This window comes from Sebastes umbrosus, chromosome 8 (assembly GCF_015220745.1).
Source record: "Sebastes umbrosus isolate fSebUmb1 chromosome 8, fSebUmb1.pri, whole genome shotgun sequence".
NCBI classification, from domain to species: Eukaryota; Metazoa; Chordata; class Actinopteri; order Perciformes; family Sebastidae; genus Sebastes; species Sebastes umbrosus.
In genome coordinates, this window is record NC_051276.1 from 15,926,593 (window position 1) to 15,942,433 (window position 15,841).

Sequence of the window (15,841 nt, forward strand, 5' to 3'; positions counted from 1 at the left end):
GAACTTCACAAAGGCCACATTATTAGAAACTAAAACCTCCCACAAAAAACCTGGAGGAAAACTTTGGAAGATGATTCACGCGTGATGGTCAAGCATGCTGTCAAACAAATTTAATTTTTATATCAAAATTAAAGTATGAATAAACCAAATCTAAAAAGTACATATAATACGGGTGCCATCTCAATAAGCTTTTAAATATTGTAAGAAATACAAACATACAGGTACATGTAGATGGCTGGATGTGCATTCATGTGATGATATGTTTAGACATGCAGGCTCACACAGATGTGTATGTGTATCCAGTATAAGTATGTATGTATGAGTACACATATATCTCTCCTGTTGTTCCTGATGCATTACTGTAAAAGCTTTTTGGGCTTCACTGTATTAAGAACACCGTTATTTTTCTTCTTTTTTTCTGTATTTAGTTTTTAGTTTTTTCCTACTGCATTACAAGTATTATTGTTTTTTATTATTTGATCAAACTCACTATAGCACCTATATCAGTTAAAACATGATTCATTTGGGGTTTACGAACCCAGCATGGATATAGTCAGTGAATCTAATTAATGTTCAATAAACTATAAAAAATTGAGATTTGAAGACCCATGTTTTGTACTCTCATTTGTACACCACTGCACAGAATCTGTGGAATCAACTTATAACAGATCAGATATCTACTGTAGGCGAACTTGGTGTCAGTCGACATGAGCAAGTCGAGCATCAGCTATATTCTTCCTTCATTAAAAACTTCAGACTCATGAAACACAGTCAGATCTGATCAGATCATTCTCATATCCCGATTCTGTGCCTCCTCGTCTCCTCGCTCCTCCGACTTGTGACCCGGAAATCGATCTCAGCGCTCCATCTTGAAGGACGTCCCAATTCCTGAGATGCATCTCGAGGAGCAATGAGGCTTGCTGGAAGAGCTATAAGCGAGGATACATCGGTGTATCCTTTGCGGAAGTGTTTTCAGCACCCACAACGTACAAAAAAGGCGTGACACACAGCTGGAATAATCTCAACCACGGCAGGACTCTACAAATCTAACTGTTCCTTTTGTATTCATAAATAGTTATTTAACATGATCAAACTTTCTGCCCTTCACGGTTTGTGTAGCGCCTTGTAAGGCACTCTTCTAACCACATTCCTTCATGACATTTCACCTTGATATTACTGATGTTTTTGCCTTGAATGTAGGCTACACACAATTCAACTATAATCATAACATGATGTTTACAAGTGCAAACAGCTGCTGACAGCGAATTATTATATCAATAAGAACACTCTCTTGCATTCAGCACTAATTTGCTGTGTTTTATGTTGTTGTTGTTGTCATGTTGCCACATGTCATATTTAATTGACATTGCTTTAAAATGATGGCTCCGAGGCAAGGATGTCTCATTTTGTTAAATGCCTGTTACCTCGTCTCCTCTCTCCTCACGGCTCTTCCTCGCCTCCTCCACTTGCATCGGACTAAGACGCGAGGAGAGGAGGTAAGGAAAGGAATCGAGGATGTACAAACTGGGAAACTGAGAAAAGGCCTCTGGATTCACTCCATGTGTTTGTGCAGTACTGTAGGATTTCACTTCTCTGAAGCATGAACGCACTCTTATCTATACTGTAGTTTCTTTGTGGGTGCTGACTTGCATGAAGCACATTTTCATTCTGCGTCACTGCACCTGCAATGCTCATTATAGATTTGCTATGTTTTGTGGTTTGTTTTATATGCATTTAGCTGCACAGTCTCCAGGCAGAACCAACACATCTGGGCAGTCTGTGGTACAGTAGTTACCCTTCAATGAGGCGATGCAGTCAGCATATAAATACATGCAAAACAAGGGTTCAACTGTTTGTATTTGCATTGAGGACGTAAACTGCTGGTGGCTTGAATCATATGCTCAGCCTGTTTAAAGGTTTAACATGGCAGTCTTTACATTTAATGCATACAGGATTTGTCTGAATAAGCATATTTGTTTATGTATGTTTTCCATTTCAACCCATTAAAATGCTAATCAGTGTATCTCGCCAACTATTCATATGCAGATGAGAGCTTTTGAGGCTCGGATGTTACAGTGTGCCGGCCCCTGCTGCATAGTTGCCTTTGTTTAATGAGGATTTTTTTTACGGGAGCTTTCTTTCAGTCTGTTAGGGATGTGCATACATAACAAGTCAGTCCCTAAATAGAGCTCACCTCCTGCTGGTAATGAGGACACAGCTCACGGCATTAGTCGGCCTTTCTCCTAAAAATGTACTGCTGTTATACGCTTATTCAGTTTTCTTTTGAAGGAACAATGTTCATATCACTTTCTGGCAATCTATTTTCACTATCCAATGGTTTCCACTGAGTCTAAACCCTCACCAAACTAACTAGATCAGCAAAACCACTGAATTGTGAACATGTATTTTAGATATGGGAATATTCTGAGCCAAGTTCTTCCTTTCATGTTTAACTTTTTGCAGATGTTGTTTTGCCATATCCCTTTTGAGTTAATGAAATGGCCTATTCATATACATCTGACATAATAGATGGAGTATGTTGTCAAAAAGGTCCCATGATTGAGCTTGAAGCTGAATGTGAATGAGTTTGGAGTCATGCGCAGATCTCACTGAATATGCCTGGACTCCACAGCCCAGAGCTGATAGCTCTCCATATAATGACCTCTGTATCGTGAGGGACTCTTGCTTTGGGCATCCTGCAGGACGGCATAAAAAAAGCAGCTGTGCTGCTACTCATTCAAAGGAACTTCCCATGAATAATTTCATTGGCTTTAGGATGAGGCTGGAATACATGTTGTAGGTGTTGGCGTACGTATAATGAAAGTCTGTCTTTTATCTCCCAACATGTCTGATATGCTTTCTGTGTATCACCACAATAAAGACCATCTTTTCTTTTTGTCTCTCTGGATGCAGGAATAGACTGCTTCTTCCGTGCTAACCTAATGAGGCTGCACAGAAATTTCAATATGTCTAGTCGGCTTTCATAAAGCTGGCAGGGAATTGAATTTGGTTCTGGGGTTGATTGCGCTTCTGCATGCCTTTCCACATTTGCACCCCTTTCGACTTGAGGATGTTGTTGTGTGGCTCAGAGGTAGAGCAGGTCATCCACCAATCGAAAGGTCAGACCCCGGCTCCTCCAGTCCACATGTCGAAGTGTCCTTGGGCAAGATACTTAACCCCAAATTGCTCCCGAAGGCTGAGCCATCGATGTGTGAATGAGTATTTAGATCAGATCCTGATCCTTGCATGGCAGCCTCTGCCATCATAATGACATTACAGTCGTTTTTTTCTGTCAGAGATATGCTTGTATTGGATGACTAATATAAATATGAGTGGATATCAGCATTATACTTGTGACTAAGATTATCTTTTGTTTCATTTAATGGAGATTATCCTCCTAACTCGTGATACACAAGGACAGCTAATCCCACACGGATAACCACACTCAAGTTGCTCCGCCTGCACTCATTGTGAACACGACACGGTCATCTGCTACTGGTAATCTTATCCTCACACACCACAGGGCTTGTTAAAGGCCCCATGCAGATGGCTGGTATAAATGGGCCTTTATAAATCAAGCCTGCTTTATATTGTTGCAGCATCTCACATAACTCTTAAATCAGGGTAACAGAAAAAGTAAAAGCAGTGAGGGTCCAAACATTGCTCCCTGGGGGACACCTCAAGAAAAGATCCAATTACTGAAGCCTCTAGGATAACTAAACAATGTGCCCAGTTTATTTTGCAGGTACAATTACATGCCGTTTTAAGTGCTGCGGCTGAGCAGCTAATTAGTTATCTAGCCTTCAAACTGATGTTAGCGGCCGTCGGCGTTCAATACCGCCTCACAAAGCACCTGTTTGCGCCGGTATGAGATGCACCAGGCTTTCCATTAACTACAACGTAAACCCATCCGTGGCTGCAGTAATCGCTTAGGGAAAGTGCGCCAAAAGTGAGGTGACGTAGTTTAAAGAGGGAAAAGACAGACACAGGGCTGGCTGCAAAGCGAGGTGGATGGGCCCTTTTATCCAGGAGACTGCTGTTTGTGTTCACGACATTCAGTTTCATTTTCACATTACAAATGCAGTTGTTTTAAGCCCAGCCATGTGGTTCTTTCCTAAACCTAACTGAGTGGTTTTGTTGCCTAAACCTAAAGTGACGCCAAGGGGTGTGACGCCATGGCCAAGAGGTGTGACAAAGTGGCGGTATGTGACGAGTTGGGATGGGAATGTTGACGTCACTGCTTTAAGCAAGATTTGATTGGCTGTATCAAAATAAGGTCCCAGTATTGTATCAATTTAATGCATCATGAAACCTTAAAATATTAAATATACATTTTGTGGTTTACAGAGCAGACATGCATGCTGTAGCAGACACAAAAAGCAATATAATTTCAGTTGGACTTTAAAATAGACCACCAGCCAGGGATATGCTATGACCTGTGTCAAACAAACAGCAGTGTGGATTCCCATCGATCCTTATTGATTTTTGACTGTGTTACAGTGTCGACATGGACAGAAAAAACACAGAGGGTAACTTCCCCTTCCCTTTTGAGGTCATCTGAACTCATTTATGGTGACAGTGGCAGGAAAAGACATGAAGAAGTGAAGGAGGATGTCACAGAGACGAATTGCACCATGAAGTGGGTCAACTCTCGTGGGCATGCTCAGAATGGAAGATGGCGACACAACTGAGCTGCCGTTTGACAGCTGCTTCGAAATCTATATATTTTTTTCATTTAGTCTTAGTAAACAACAGACCTCCGTAGAAACTGTGAGTGCTCAAAACAAAACCACTGACTTTTACTATGACTGCCATGCGGTTGAGCCTGTCTGTATGTGGGTGTGTGAACGACTCTTGGTGATGTATAATTATCAGTAAAGGGCTGGCGTTCAGAGCCTGACTACACAATTTGACACCCTGCAATTTCCTGAAGAGACACAAACCCCAATTACCAGAATGAGTTTTTGTTACACAGCATTCATAAACAAACAAACGCCTCAATGAGCCCAGAGAGAAAATCCTTCTCTGTAAAGTAGATTAATGCACCGAGGTCAGGGATTGGCAAATGTGTTAAAGTCAATAAATTGGTTTTGGATCGGGAAGCAACATCGCAATTAGTTTTCACAACACATGGAGTCATTAAAATGTTCTAACCTCATTTTTGTTGTCACGCAGGGGATAATGTTGCAGCAGTGTGTTTACTTAAGTGGCTTTGACACTATTGCTCAATTTAGGAAGATATTTTTAATTGTCAGGAAGTTGCAAAGTATTTTCACAGAAGGTCAGAAAGCAACATATTTGAATTGGTATTTGAGGCAGTTTATTTTTAGTTGCTATCCCCAGAGGCAAATAGGAACATAATTTAACACTGGATTTTATCTAGTGATATCAAACAGTGTCAGATATATTCCTAAAATACAAAGATGGCCTAAAGGTTAGAGTAGCTAACTTATAATCGTAAGGTTATAGGTTCAATCCCCCAGATGGGCAGGAGTTACCATCACTGATTAATTAACCCAAACTCTTACAGTGGAGCTGCTCAGTGGCCAGCAATCTCTGAACCCATCCGCTATTGGTCTGATGACAGGTAAGCGTCTGGGGGCAAGGGGCTATATTTCTGGGGTTCCGGTGTAGCCAGCGGATATCCGGGCCAAGACTCTCTTTTCTGTGCGCTCCTCATTGTTTACAATCCGATTAGCAACTTGAGATGTGAGACTGGAGTTGGAGTTGAGAGACAACGTGTACGACTGGATTGTTTCAAAAGTAGCCAAGTTACAAGCTAATTTTTAACCGATAAAAAGCTAAATCATCATCAGATGATAGCCGTTGGTTTCTGAGATTGCATTTCGGCGAATGTGTTCTGCCTATTTTGCTCTCCACACAAACTGTTTACCTGTATTCAACCAAAGCCTGCTCAAACGTGATTAGTCAATAGTCGGACTGCAAACAGAACCAGAACGAAACCAAAATCTTGTTGCCTACAGATTCTACATGTGAATGCACAATCTGTTTATAGAGATTAGTGAATGTGAAACTGTGTGAATGTGATAAGGGCGTTCCATTTCTCTCTGTGAAATCCCCCCCTTAATAAATAATTAAAGCATGGGAATCCAAACATATTCTTAGTTTTAGCCACATTTGCCACAGTCTGTTTTAAGCAGCGCCTCCCTCATTACCACCACTGAGGTGCCCTTGAGCGAGGCCCTTAACCCTAACTGCTCCAGTGGAGCTGCTCCGTGGCCAGCAGATCAGACTGTGGTTGTACTGGACAGCTTCCAGGTGTATATGTGTAACTGTGTGAATGTGATCAGGGCATTCCTGAAAAAGAGAGCAAGCACGGTTCTCAGTGAAACTCCCTCTGAATAAATAAAGGTGGAAAGAAGCATGGGAATCCAAACATATCGTAGTCGTAGTAACATTTGCTACATGAAACTTTCGATAATTCTCCAGTTTTATAGCTGTTATATTTCTAAAAGAGATACACTGAATATAATATCCCCTGCTATCAGTCACACACACACACACACACACACACACACACATACACATGCACACACACACTCTACAACTTTTCTTTGTGTTGTCACCTATCATGCAGACTGCAGTCATTAATAATACAAGGCAGGAGTCGGTGCAGACAAAAGAGAGGAGGTGGAGCTTTCAGACAGTTTGGCAGATATGAGGGACTGCAACAGAGCCACTTGAAAGCATGTGTCACATCTTAATCATTCATCAATGTCTGCAGTTCTTCCACAATGTTGCTTTTGGTCTTTGAACAGAAGGAAGTATCTTATTATACTAGCTGGTGAAAGTAGCTCGGATAATATTAACATCTGCATACCCTGAGTACAGAGAATGTGAAATTAGAGCCTTTAATAAAACAAGCACATCTGTACCAATAGCGGGATTGTGTTGAAGCTGAGGCAGTGTGTGTGTCACACCGATAGCACAGGAAGCGAGACGATTGACCAAAACATCCCAGACTGTGTCAGATGTGTCCAATGAGATACGACAGGCAACAGAGTCAAAGGGATCAAATGAAACTCAGCGAAAGAATCATTATTTTTTTATGGTGACTGAAGGATGTAGGTCTCCGGTAAAACTACCCTGGGCTGCAGCGACGACATTGAGACGCTCCCTGAATAGCAATTACAGCGCTTGGCTGATTTCACAGCCTCGGTCTTCCGAGCAGATTTTTTTTTTTTTTTTTGGTGTGTAAGATCTACAGTGAAAAAGTGATTCGTCCTTGATTGCTGGAGTGCCACTGCCAGGGATTTAAGTTGAATGCTAAGGATAATCTCATCATTAATTCATATTTCTAATTAATTCAGTGTGCCCTTTAAATAATGCAAGATCTATTTTTTTGTAGTAGTTTCAGAGAGATTTCTGAATTATTAATGTCAGCAGCCTTCACCACTGGTCTAATAGAGGACTACTACCTCAGTAAATCCTGCTACGCCTGCTCCTTCCCCTCGACCTTTACGAGACACCAACCAGTGAGAACCTGCCTTCTTTTTCACGTCTACTACGTTATCCGTGTCTGAGGGCATTTCATCACCATTTGTTATAATATGCCATGCTGCTGTCTCAGAGAGCCCTAATCACTTTCTTTCAGTGCTGCATATGTTATATGAAGTGTTGAAAACATCTTTCAACAGAAAGGACAGTTCACATCCACCTACACAGAACATACTCACAATCAGACCGCCATGACTTAGCTTGATAAAATCTTAATGCAACAAACACAAGGACTTTTGTGTGTGTTAATGGAGCCAAGGGAAGCTTATCAGTCTAGCCCCGGCCCACACAGCTTCTCTGAAGGGCACACTTTGAGCGAATCTGTCATCGGTACTTGATGTACGACTTCCAGTCAGTCACATCATTACAGTTTACCCAGACTGTCACCATCTACACACAGAATATGGAATGACAGTGATGTATAGTGCAGATAGATAAAATCGCACTTCACTATGTGACAAATATTTGCTGACTTAAACCGTTTCTGGGTCTTTGTAGGTGCAGCCCGACCACAGTAATGACACACAGGAAGCTAGAGGATGTGTATGTGTATGTGAAAGCCATCTCTTCAGATGACAATGAGGCTGTCACTGTTAACGGGCGACAGTCATAAGAGAACAGACATAAAGCAGCAGCAGTAATGTCGCTCACTCATCATGAGGTTGATGAGTAGAATTGCTTTGCAGTGATAATGTCACTTTATGGTCGTCATGGAAAACATTCAGTGTTTTATGGTTCTATGCTCTCAACACCAAGGTATGAACAATGAAGAACTGCAGACATACAGCTTCCTTGTTGTCAGGAGGAAGTTTTTTTTAGTTTCACAACAATGCAAGATTTCACATTGTTTGGGCTACTTGAATGAGCTGTGTGTGTGTGTGTGTGTGTGTGTGTGTGTGCGCGCGCGTGCGTGCGTGCGTGCGTGCGTGCATGTGCGGGTGTGTGTGTGTGTGTGTGTGTGTGTGGAAATTGTTAAAGAGGAATTCAGCATTTCAGGTGTTTTCTGAGTAGTAAGAGCTTGAGTGTAAGAGTGTGTGTTTACGTGGGAAGTGAGTGATGAAGCAAGAGAGAGAGAGGGCGGCGACGGCGGGAGGGAGTAACGTTATCGACTTCGGCCCGAGCAGGAAAAGTTAACAGTGTTTGGTTTTTAATGTTCAGGGCTACTGTAGAAACATGGTAGATTCCGTGAAGAGGACCCGCTCCCTATGTAGATATAAACAGCTCATTCTAAGTTAACGAAAACACAGCGATTCATATTTTTAGGTGATTATACATTAAAGAAAACATACTTATTAATATCATATTCCATTTCTACCAATCGATCCCCCTAATTGTTACACACTGGTCCTTTAAAGTTCTTCCAGTGCTATACAAGACCAATGTCCTTGAATGTCCTTGAATTTATGCACCATGTTGACAACACTCAAACAAAAGTATTACTCACAACACAAAGCTGTAAAACTCGCTTATGTAATTTGCAACTGTTGCCAAAAAGCTTCCAGCGGAGTGGGAAGCAAGCGTTTATCGGTTTAAAGGTCAAACAGAGTGCACAGCAACTACATTTATCGATCGTGTTATTCCTGTGTCAAATCGATGAGAACTATTCCAGGAAGGAACTGTAAGGTTTCTCCTCAGTGAGAAATGATTATCACAGTGTCGAAAAAAACAAAACTCAGAGTGGAGAGATGTGTTTTTGGTTTTTTTTATTTAAAAAGTGTCAGACTCGGCAGGTTTCACTGTTGATCCCATCGAGAATCACTGATCGGTCCCATGGGTGTACGGCCACCAGGCAGATAATAAATCACTACGCAGATCGATAAACATGACACGTGATTATCAGCTGATTGACATGAGCTGTAATATCTCAATGGAAAATGAGAAAAGGAAAACTAAATCAATTGTGTGGGTTGTTTGTGGCAACAGTTAGCTCTGACTGTGTTGATACAGGCCTACAAAGTGTGCACAAAATGATGGTCATTTTGGACAGCTACATTACACTGAACGAGCAACATTAGTTACTTTAGAATGTATAATTTAACTATACTGAACATACTGTATACTGTACCTACACATTACACACATACAATCTTAAATCATAAAACTATAAACTGAACTATGGACTAAAAAGCAAATTCAGCCAGATAATAAAAAGACTGCACACACACACACATTGGAAAATGATTTTTAGATGTACCCGAAAATAAAAAATAAAAAACAGAGATGTGTTTACGAATGGAGGCATATTTACAGTAGTAGAGCTGAAACTATTAGTTGATTAATCAGTTACTTGACTGACAGAACACTACTGTAATCTGCAACTGTTTTGATATACTATTAATTGTTTAAATCAGTTGGTCAATCGGGCAGAAATATCTCGACAGCTATTTGAAGGATTGCCATTAGGGCTGCCTAACGATTATTTTCATTTTCGATTAATCTGTTGATTATTTTCTCGACTAATCAATAATCTTTAAAATGTCAGAAAATTATGAAAAATGTTGATCAGTGTTTCCCAAAGCCCAAGATGACGTCCTCAAATGTCTTGTTTTGTCCACAACTCAAAGATATTCAGTTTACGGTCATAGAGGACTAAAGAAACCAGAAAATATTCACATTTAAGAAGCTGGAATCAGAGAATTTTGATTTTTTTTTTTCTTAAAAAATTACTCAAACCGATTATCAAAATAGTTGGCGATTAAGTAAATAGTTGACAACTAATCAATTCATTGTTGCAGCTTTAGTTACAATTATTTTTTGTATTCATGTTCCCCAGAGGATGAATCCTGATCACATTGGTGCAGAACTGATGTCAACTTTGCTCTCCGGATGATGAGCTGATGTTTCATTGTTCTCGATGTGCTAAAGGCGACACAATGACCATTCTCTAGTGCATTTTCACCTGATCCTGATCTCATGTGACAAATAATATGAGTCTTAGCACCTCAAAACAGGAGCAAAAATCGAAACAATTGTGTTATACGTTGTGTGTTGTTATGAATTAGCATCACGTAAGAGTTTGAAGGTCTTGTCTTGTCCCTGTCACATTACAAAAACATGTGATGAATAAGTAGCGACCCTATTTCTCGTATAAAACTTGTTGTTCCCATAGATTTCTCATGAGGCTCTGTTTACAGCACAAAAGCTTGATTGGTCTCTTGGGTGAAACCTCCCTTTGAAGGCAAACATGTGTGATGTGTGGGATTATGCATAAAATTATGTCTGATAGACTTTGGTCTCATGCTTTGTGCTTGAAAAATGTGCAAATCTGAAAGAGAGAGAAACCCAACAGCATGATTTCAAATGGGTTATTTTTTTGGATTGTGTGCACAACACCCATTAGTCAGATGATGACATTAAACAGGACCGCCAGAAGAACTATTTAATCGGTCACAATCTGAAAATGAAAGAACATTTTGTCCCTCTTTCATACCGCCGCCTACGTATACCCCATGAGAGACCAGAGATTTTACACAATGAGCCCCATTATCGTCTATTTACTTCTGTCTTCTGCATCTGACAGAGATAAACCAGTGGTGGTCACACACAGGCCAACACACAATGCACACAGTGGTGCGGCTGTTGGCTTGTGGTGCAGATGGATGAGGGTTGGCTGGCCTGGAGTTTTACCTCTTGCACCACATGATTTACCCCCCACTCCTGACCTCTAACAATGCAAGCATGTGAGTATACATCCTTGAAAAAGACATAAAAAAACAGGAGAGATGTTATCTGCATCACTCTGCAGTGTAGTTTGACTAGTTTGACATCATCCTGAGAGTTTTAGGATTGTTTGGCCGCTGTCCCGTCCTGTCCGCCTGATTCAGCGTAAGTAATATCACCGCTGCTGCACACTGGTGATTTCAAGAGTGTCCCTCTAAGTTGGAGTCCTTTGCTGAGTCACCATGTAGAGGAGAGTAATTGTAGATGACAGCGCTACTGGCGACAGACAGCAACCAACCCATGAATTGATGCTGCTGAAATATGCAGAGTCATCCTCCTCTGTTGTGTCAGCACACCATCCCTTAAGGACAGACCAGAGCTAAGCTTGTAATCACTGAGTGGCTTATTCAAACTGCAGGTGTTGGAGCTAGAAGGGACTAAGAAGTAGGCTACCTCACAGGTGAGACAAGCCCATAATACTCTTTCATTAAAACTTAATCTCTTTGTTAGACCCATTTTCCAAAAAAACTCCACACCAGCCAGTGGCACTGGAGGCTCTAAACTCCCTGTATGCTCTCTAACTGCGTTCTGATGTGCATCCTGCTTGCATGTGAATGACTATTTGTGTACATGCCCTTTAAAGATCTGTGTAATGCAGCTGCTCTAAGCCATTGATTTAACAGCCGTGACTGTCAGGGACAGAACGCAAAAACTGATTGAAGCGCCCAGTTTACACACAAGGAGATTTGCAGTTAAACAGAATGGATGATCGCCCCGATCTGACGCTAGAAATCCTGCGTGCAGCAGGGAAACACACAGCGGCTGAACATCTGGAGGTGGGTTTGAGAGCAGATATCAGGATTAAAATCAGAATGCAGAGCAAGCAACAAAATAAACCTCTCAGTGTTAATCAAAACATGACAGTGGTGTGTGGTACACCAATGACTGGCTGAAATTTATAGATACTATTTACACACATATCTCACACACATAATAGACAGATAGATCAAATTCACTGTCATAAATGTACCTGATTTGGGTCAAAACAATCCATTTTCTCTTAAATGGTTTTCTACGTGCCGGGAAAAGTTAACCCAGTGTTGTATTATCAATGTAATGATTTTTAGCAGTGGTGCAACTACATTTCTCCAAGGGCCAGAATCTTTCTAACAGTGTGGGGGCCGGACAATCAAATAATAGAAAAGAACATGTATTTAGGGATAATCCTTGTTTAATATTTTCACTTTCTTACAAAATGAATGTTGTTTTTATTGGCCTGTATCCGTGTGAACAGACGCCTAAGAGCATGGGAAATCCATAATGATAGATGCTCTCGGACCTCCACCAAGGAGCTAGTACCCTGAGGAGTGATGGTTAAAATCTGTAATTACGGAAACGTAATTGCAGAATGCAATCCTATAATTCCTGAAATGCAGCTTGCGCTCCTACAGGGCACGCACACCAGACTGACTAAAATGCCCATGTGAAGGCACATTGTTGTGGTTACCATAAGTTTAAATTTAGTATCGTCTAATTGAGTGTGGTTGCATGTACGCAGTGATAAACACTCTTATAGGAGTAGTTATTACTTTGGCATGTTGTGAATCTGCATTCGGAGGCTGCCTGAACGATGTGGAGAGACGGACTCTCCGTCCAGTCTGTTTTTTGTTTTTTTGTTCCGCTAATCGAAACATTCGGTTGACACCGTCATAAATTAAATGTTTGAAGTGTATCCACAGATATACCCGACTTCAGTTGACGAAGTTTGACACCAATCGTTCTAAGTTGAGCTTGACAAACCTGGCTCACCAGGCTAAGCCAACTTGCAGCTGAGCTGATAGACAATAACTGGTTCGCTGCCAAAATGGGTAAAATTCGCACTCCAGAATTTTTGTTCCGCAGGTGCGAGTAGCAGACATAAATAGACTATCCTGAGAGCTCAACAGGCTGCACCTGCTGTACCGGTCGTGGTGAATTCATTAATATTCTGCCGGCCGGATGGGAAGTTTTGGCGGCCCAGATGTGACCCGCGGGCTGCCAATTGCAGATCACTGCTATATTGCATCTTGTTGTTTTCTCTACAGGAAGGGCACTTTTTTAAAAAAAACATGGCTCCAGGTTTTGCCAACACTGATTATTAGTATGTAAGGACCCTCAATAGAGGTATATGAAACTATAAAGACATAAATAAATATTAGAAATTGAACTAAAATTAAAAACTAGGACCATACTAATATTATGTACATAGTTAGCGCAAGTCTACTGTATATTGTCCTGTATTGGTATGACAAGGTGCTGCTGCACTGATAGCATGTCTTTTCTTCATACAAACAAAACAAAACATTTTCCACATAGCCTAGTGAAATTAACCAGAGTCCATCTGCACCCTAAACTGACCCTGAGCCTACTGCTATTAATATCACTATTATGGCTGCAGTATACTTTTTTTACTTTTTACGTTTTTATTACCACTTTCCATTGCTGTCACTGCAATCAGCAGGTTCCAACAGAGAGATAAGACTTCATATTGGTTCAACTTTCCTTTTCAAATCAACAGTATATCTGAGTGCTTTGGAAACATTTGTGATGATCAGTAGAATAAAGAGAACCATATGGAAGCTGCCCTGCATCTGGATAAGGTCTGCTTAGTGTCCCACAGAGTCACAACTAAACATGCAGAAGAAGCAGCGTTCAATTTTTATGCACCAAATATTTGGAACAAGCTCCCAGAAACCTGCAGGACCAACTCCAACTCTGAGTTCTTTCCTGTTTGCTGCTGCTGCCTTTTATTAAACCAGATAATGATCTTATATACTGCACTAGAGCTTGTGTTATACTTTATTTTAGCTTCTATCCTAGCTTTTATTTTTCCCTTGTTTTTATTTTCTAATCTTTAACGTTTTATAACTGTTTTAATTATGTCTTAATGTTCTTTTGCACTTTGTCGCAATGTTCTTGAATGTTTATGTAAAGCACTTTGAATTGCCCTGTTGTTGAAATGTGCTATACAAATAAAGCTGCCTTGACTTGCATGGTGGCAATCAACCAAAGCAAAATGCTAGTGTTACTAGTGGCTCCTTTTGGCCCACAGTAGTTAACTAGTAAGCTGCAAAAGCTTTGACATGTTAACTAGTAAAGGACATATTCACCTCACTGGTTAACAAGTGACCTACAATTTCCTGAACTAGTTAACTGTTGAAGGCCAAAATGTCCACTAGTTAACTACTGAAAGCCTTTTTAACCTTACTAGTTAACTACTGTGGGCCAAAAGGAGCCACTAGTAACACTAGACGTGGTCTTTTTGACCTCACTAGTTAACTAGTGAGACTGTCAGCGTTACTAGTTGGGTCCAGAGGTCCACTAGTGCGTCAAAAAGCTGACTAGTTGGGCTTTGGTCCTACTAGTGTGGTGCAGTCTCACTAGTAAGGCTTCTGTTGGAACTAGTTGGATAAAAGTGCCACTAGTTGCTGAAAAACAGTGACTAGTAAGAGTTTTTATTCTACTAGTGAGACAAAATGGCCAACTAGTGTGATTAAATGTCCAATTAGTGCTGACAAAGACCGAACTAGTGGAGGACACTGACATCTGATATCAAGGATATGGAATAAATGCTCAAACGGCTTTCCATAAGTTAGGGACAAAATGTTCACTAGTAACACTAGTCGTGGTCTTTTTGACCTTACTTAACTAGTAAGACGTCAAAAACCTGACTAGTTGGGCTTTGGTCCTACTAGTGTGGTGCACAGTCTCACTAGTAAGGCTTCTGTTGGAACTAGTTGGATAAAAGTGCCACTAGTTGCTGAAAAACAGTGACTAGTAAGAGTTTTTGTTCAACTAGTAAGACAAAATGTCCAACTAGTGCTGACAAAGACCGAACTAGTGGAGGACACTGACGTCTGATATCAAGGATATGGAATAAATGCTCAAACGGCTTTCCATACCTTTCTATCAGAGAAGGTTACCGCGCCAAACCTGACGCGTGTCGCGCTGAAGCCGAGCGGCAGAGCGGCAGAGCGCGTCGCGGCACAGCGGCAGAGAGCGGCAGAGAGCGGCAGAGCGCGTCGCGGCGGCCTCACTGCGCCTCTCTGCTTGTCCTCCTTCCTGCCGTGTCTCTCTCAATACAGCAGGCAGTGCTGTTGGTCCGTGTTGGGAGCGCATGCAGAGCGCACGGTGCGGCGCTGCCTCTCCGCAGCGACAAAACAAGCCTCCCTTCTTCACATCGGACAGGCGACAGAAAAGACAGGTCGACCCACCGCCCGCATCACATCCACATCCACGTCCACGTCCACGCTTTGACCAGCTGACTGGAGCGAAGAGTGGACCTTCTGATGCGCACTGCTGAGCCTGCAGGGCCATTTACATCAACTATACTCCCTCTCTCTCCTCTCCGCCTGGAGGCTGGAAGTAGAGCGGTTTATCTGCGGTAGGTTATTGAACGTATGAGATTGACAAACTAACGGTAGTTATCTGCGGATGAAATCTGCTGATCAGAGCGCATTATTTGTCAGAGCGATGGTGGAGATGAAACATGTCAGAGCCGGAGAGATCCTCATCTGAGTTGCGTCCTGTGTGAACTGCATCAACGCATCTGCTGAAGCCTGCTCCTCTTGACTCGAGGTAAGAGGAAGTCATATTGAATTTGATTTGATAAGAAGGTGAAGCT

The 15,841-nt window shown here is 41.5% G+C and overlaps 1 protein-coding gene across 1 annotated transcript in view; it reads left to right on the plus strand.

The window, feature by feature from the left end:
• The first annotated feature begins 15,295 nt into the window (after window positions 1-15,295).
• wscd2 (WSC domain containing 2) overlaps window positions 15,296-15,841 on the plus strand; it is a 42,715-nt gene continuing 42,169 nt past the window's right edge. Inside the window, exon 1 of the mRNA XM_037777536.1 lies at window positions 15,296-15,795. The gene's annotated coding sequence lies outside the window, so the exon portion shown is untranslated. The remainder of the gene's footprint in view (window positions 15,796-15,841) is intronic.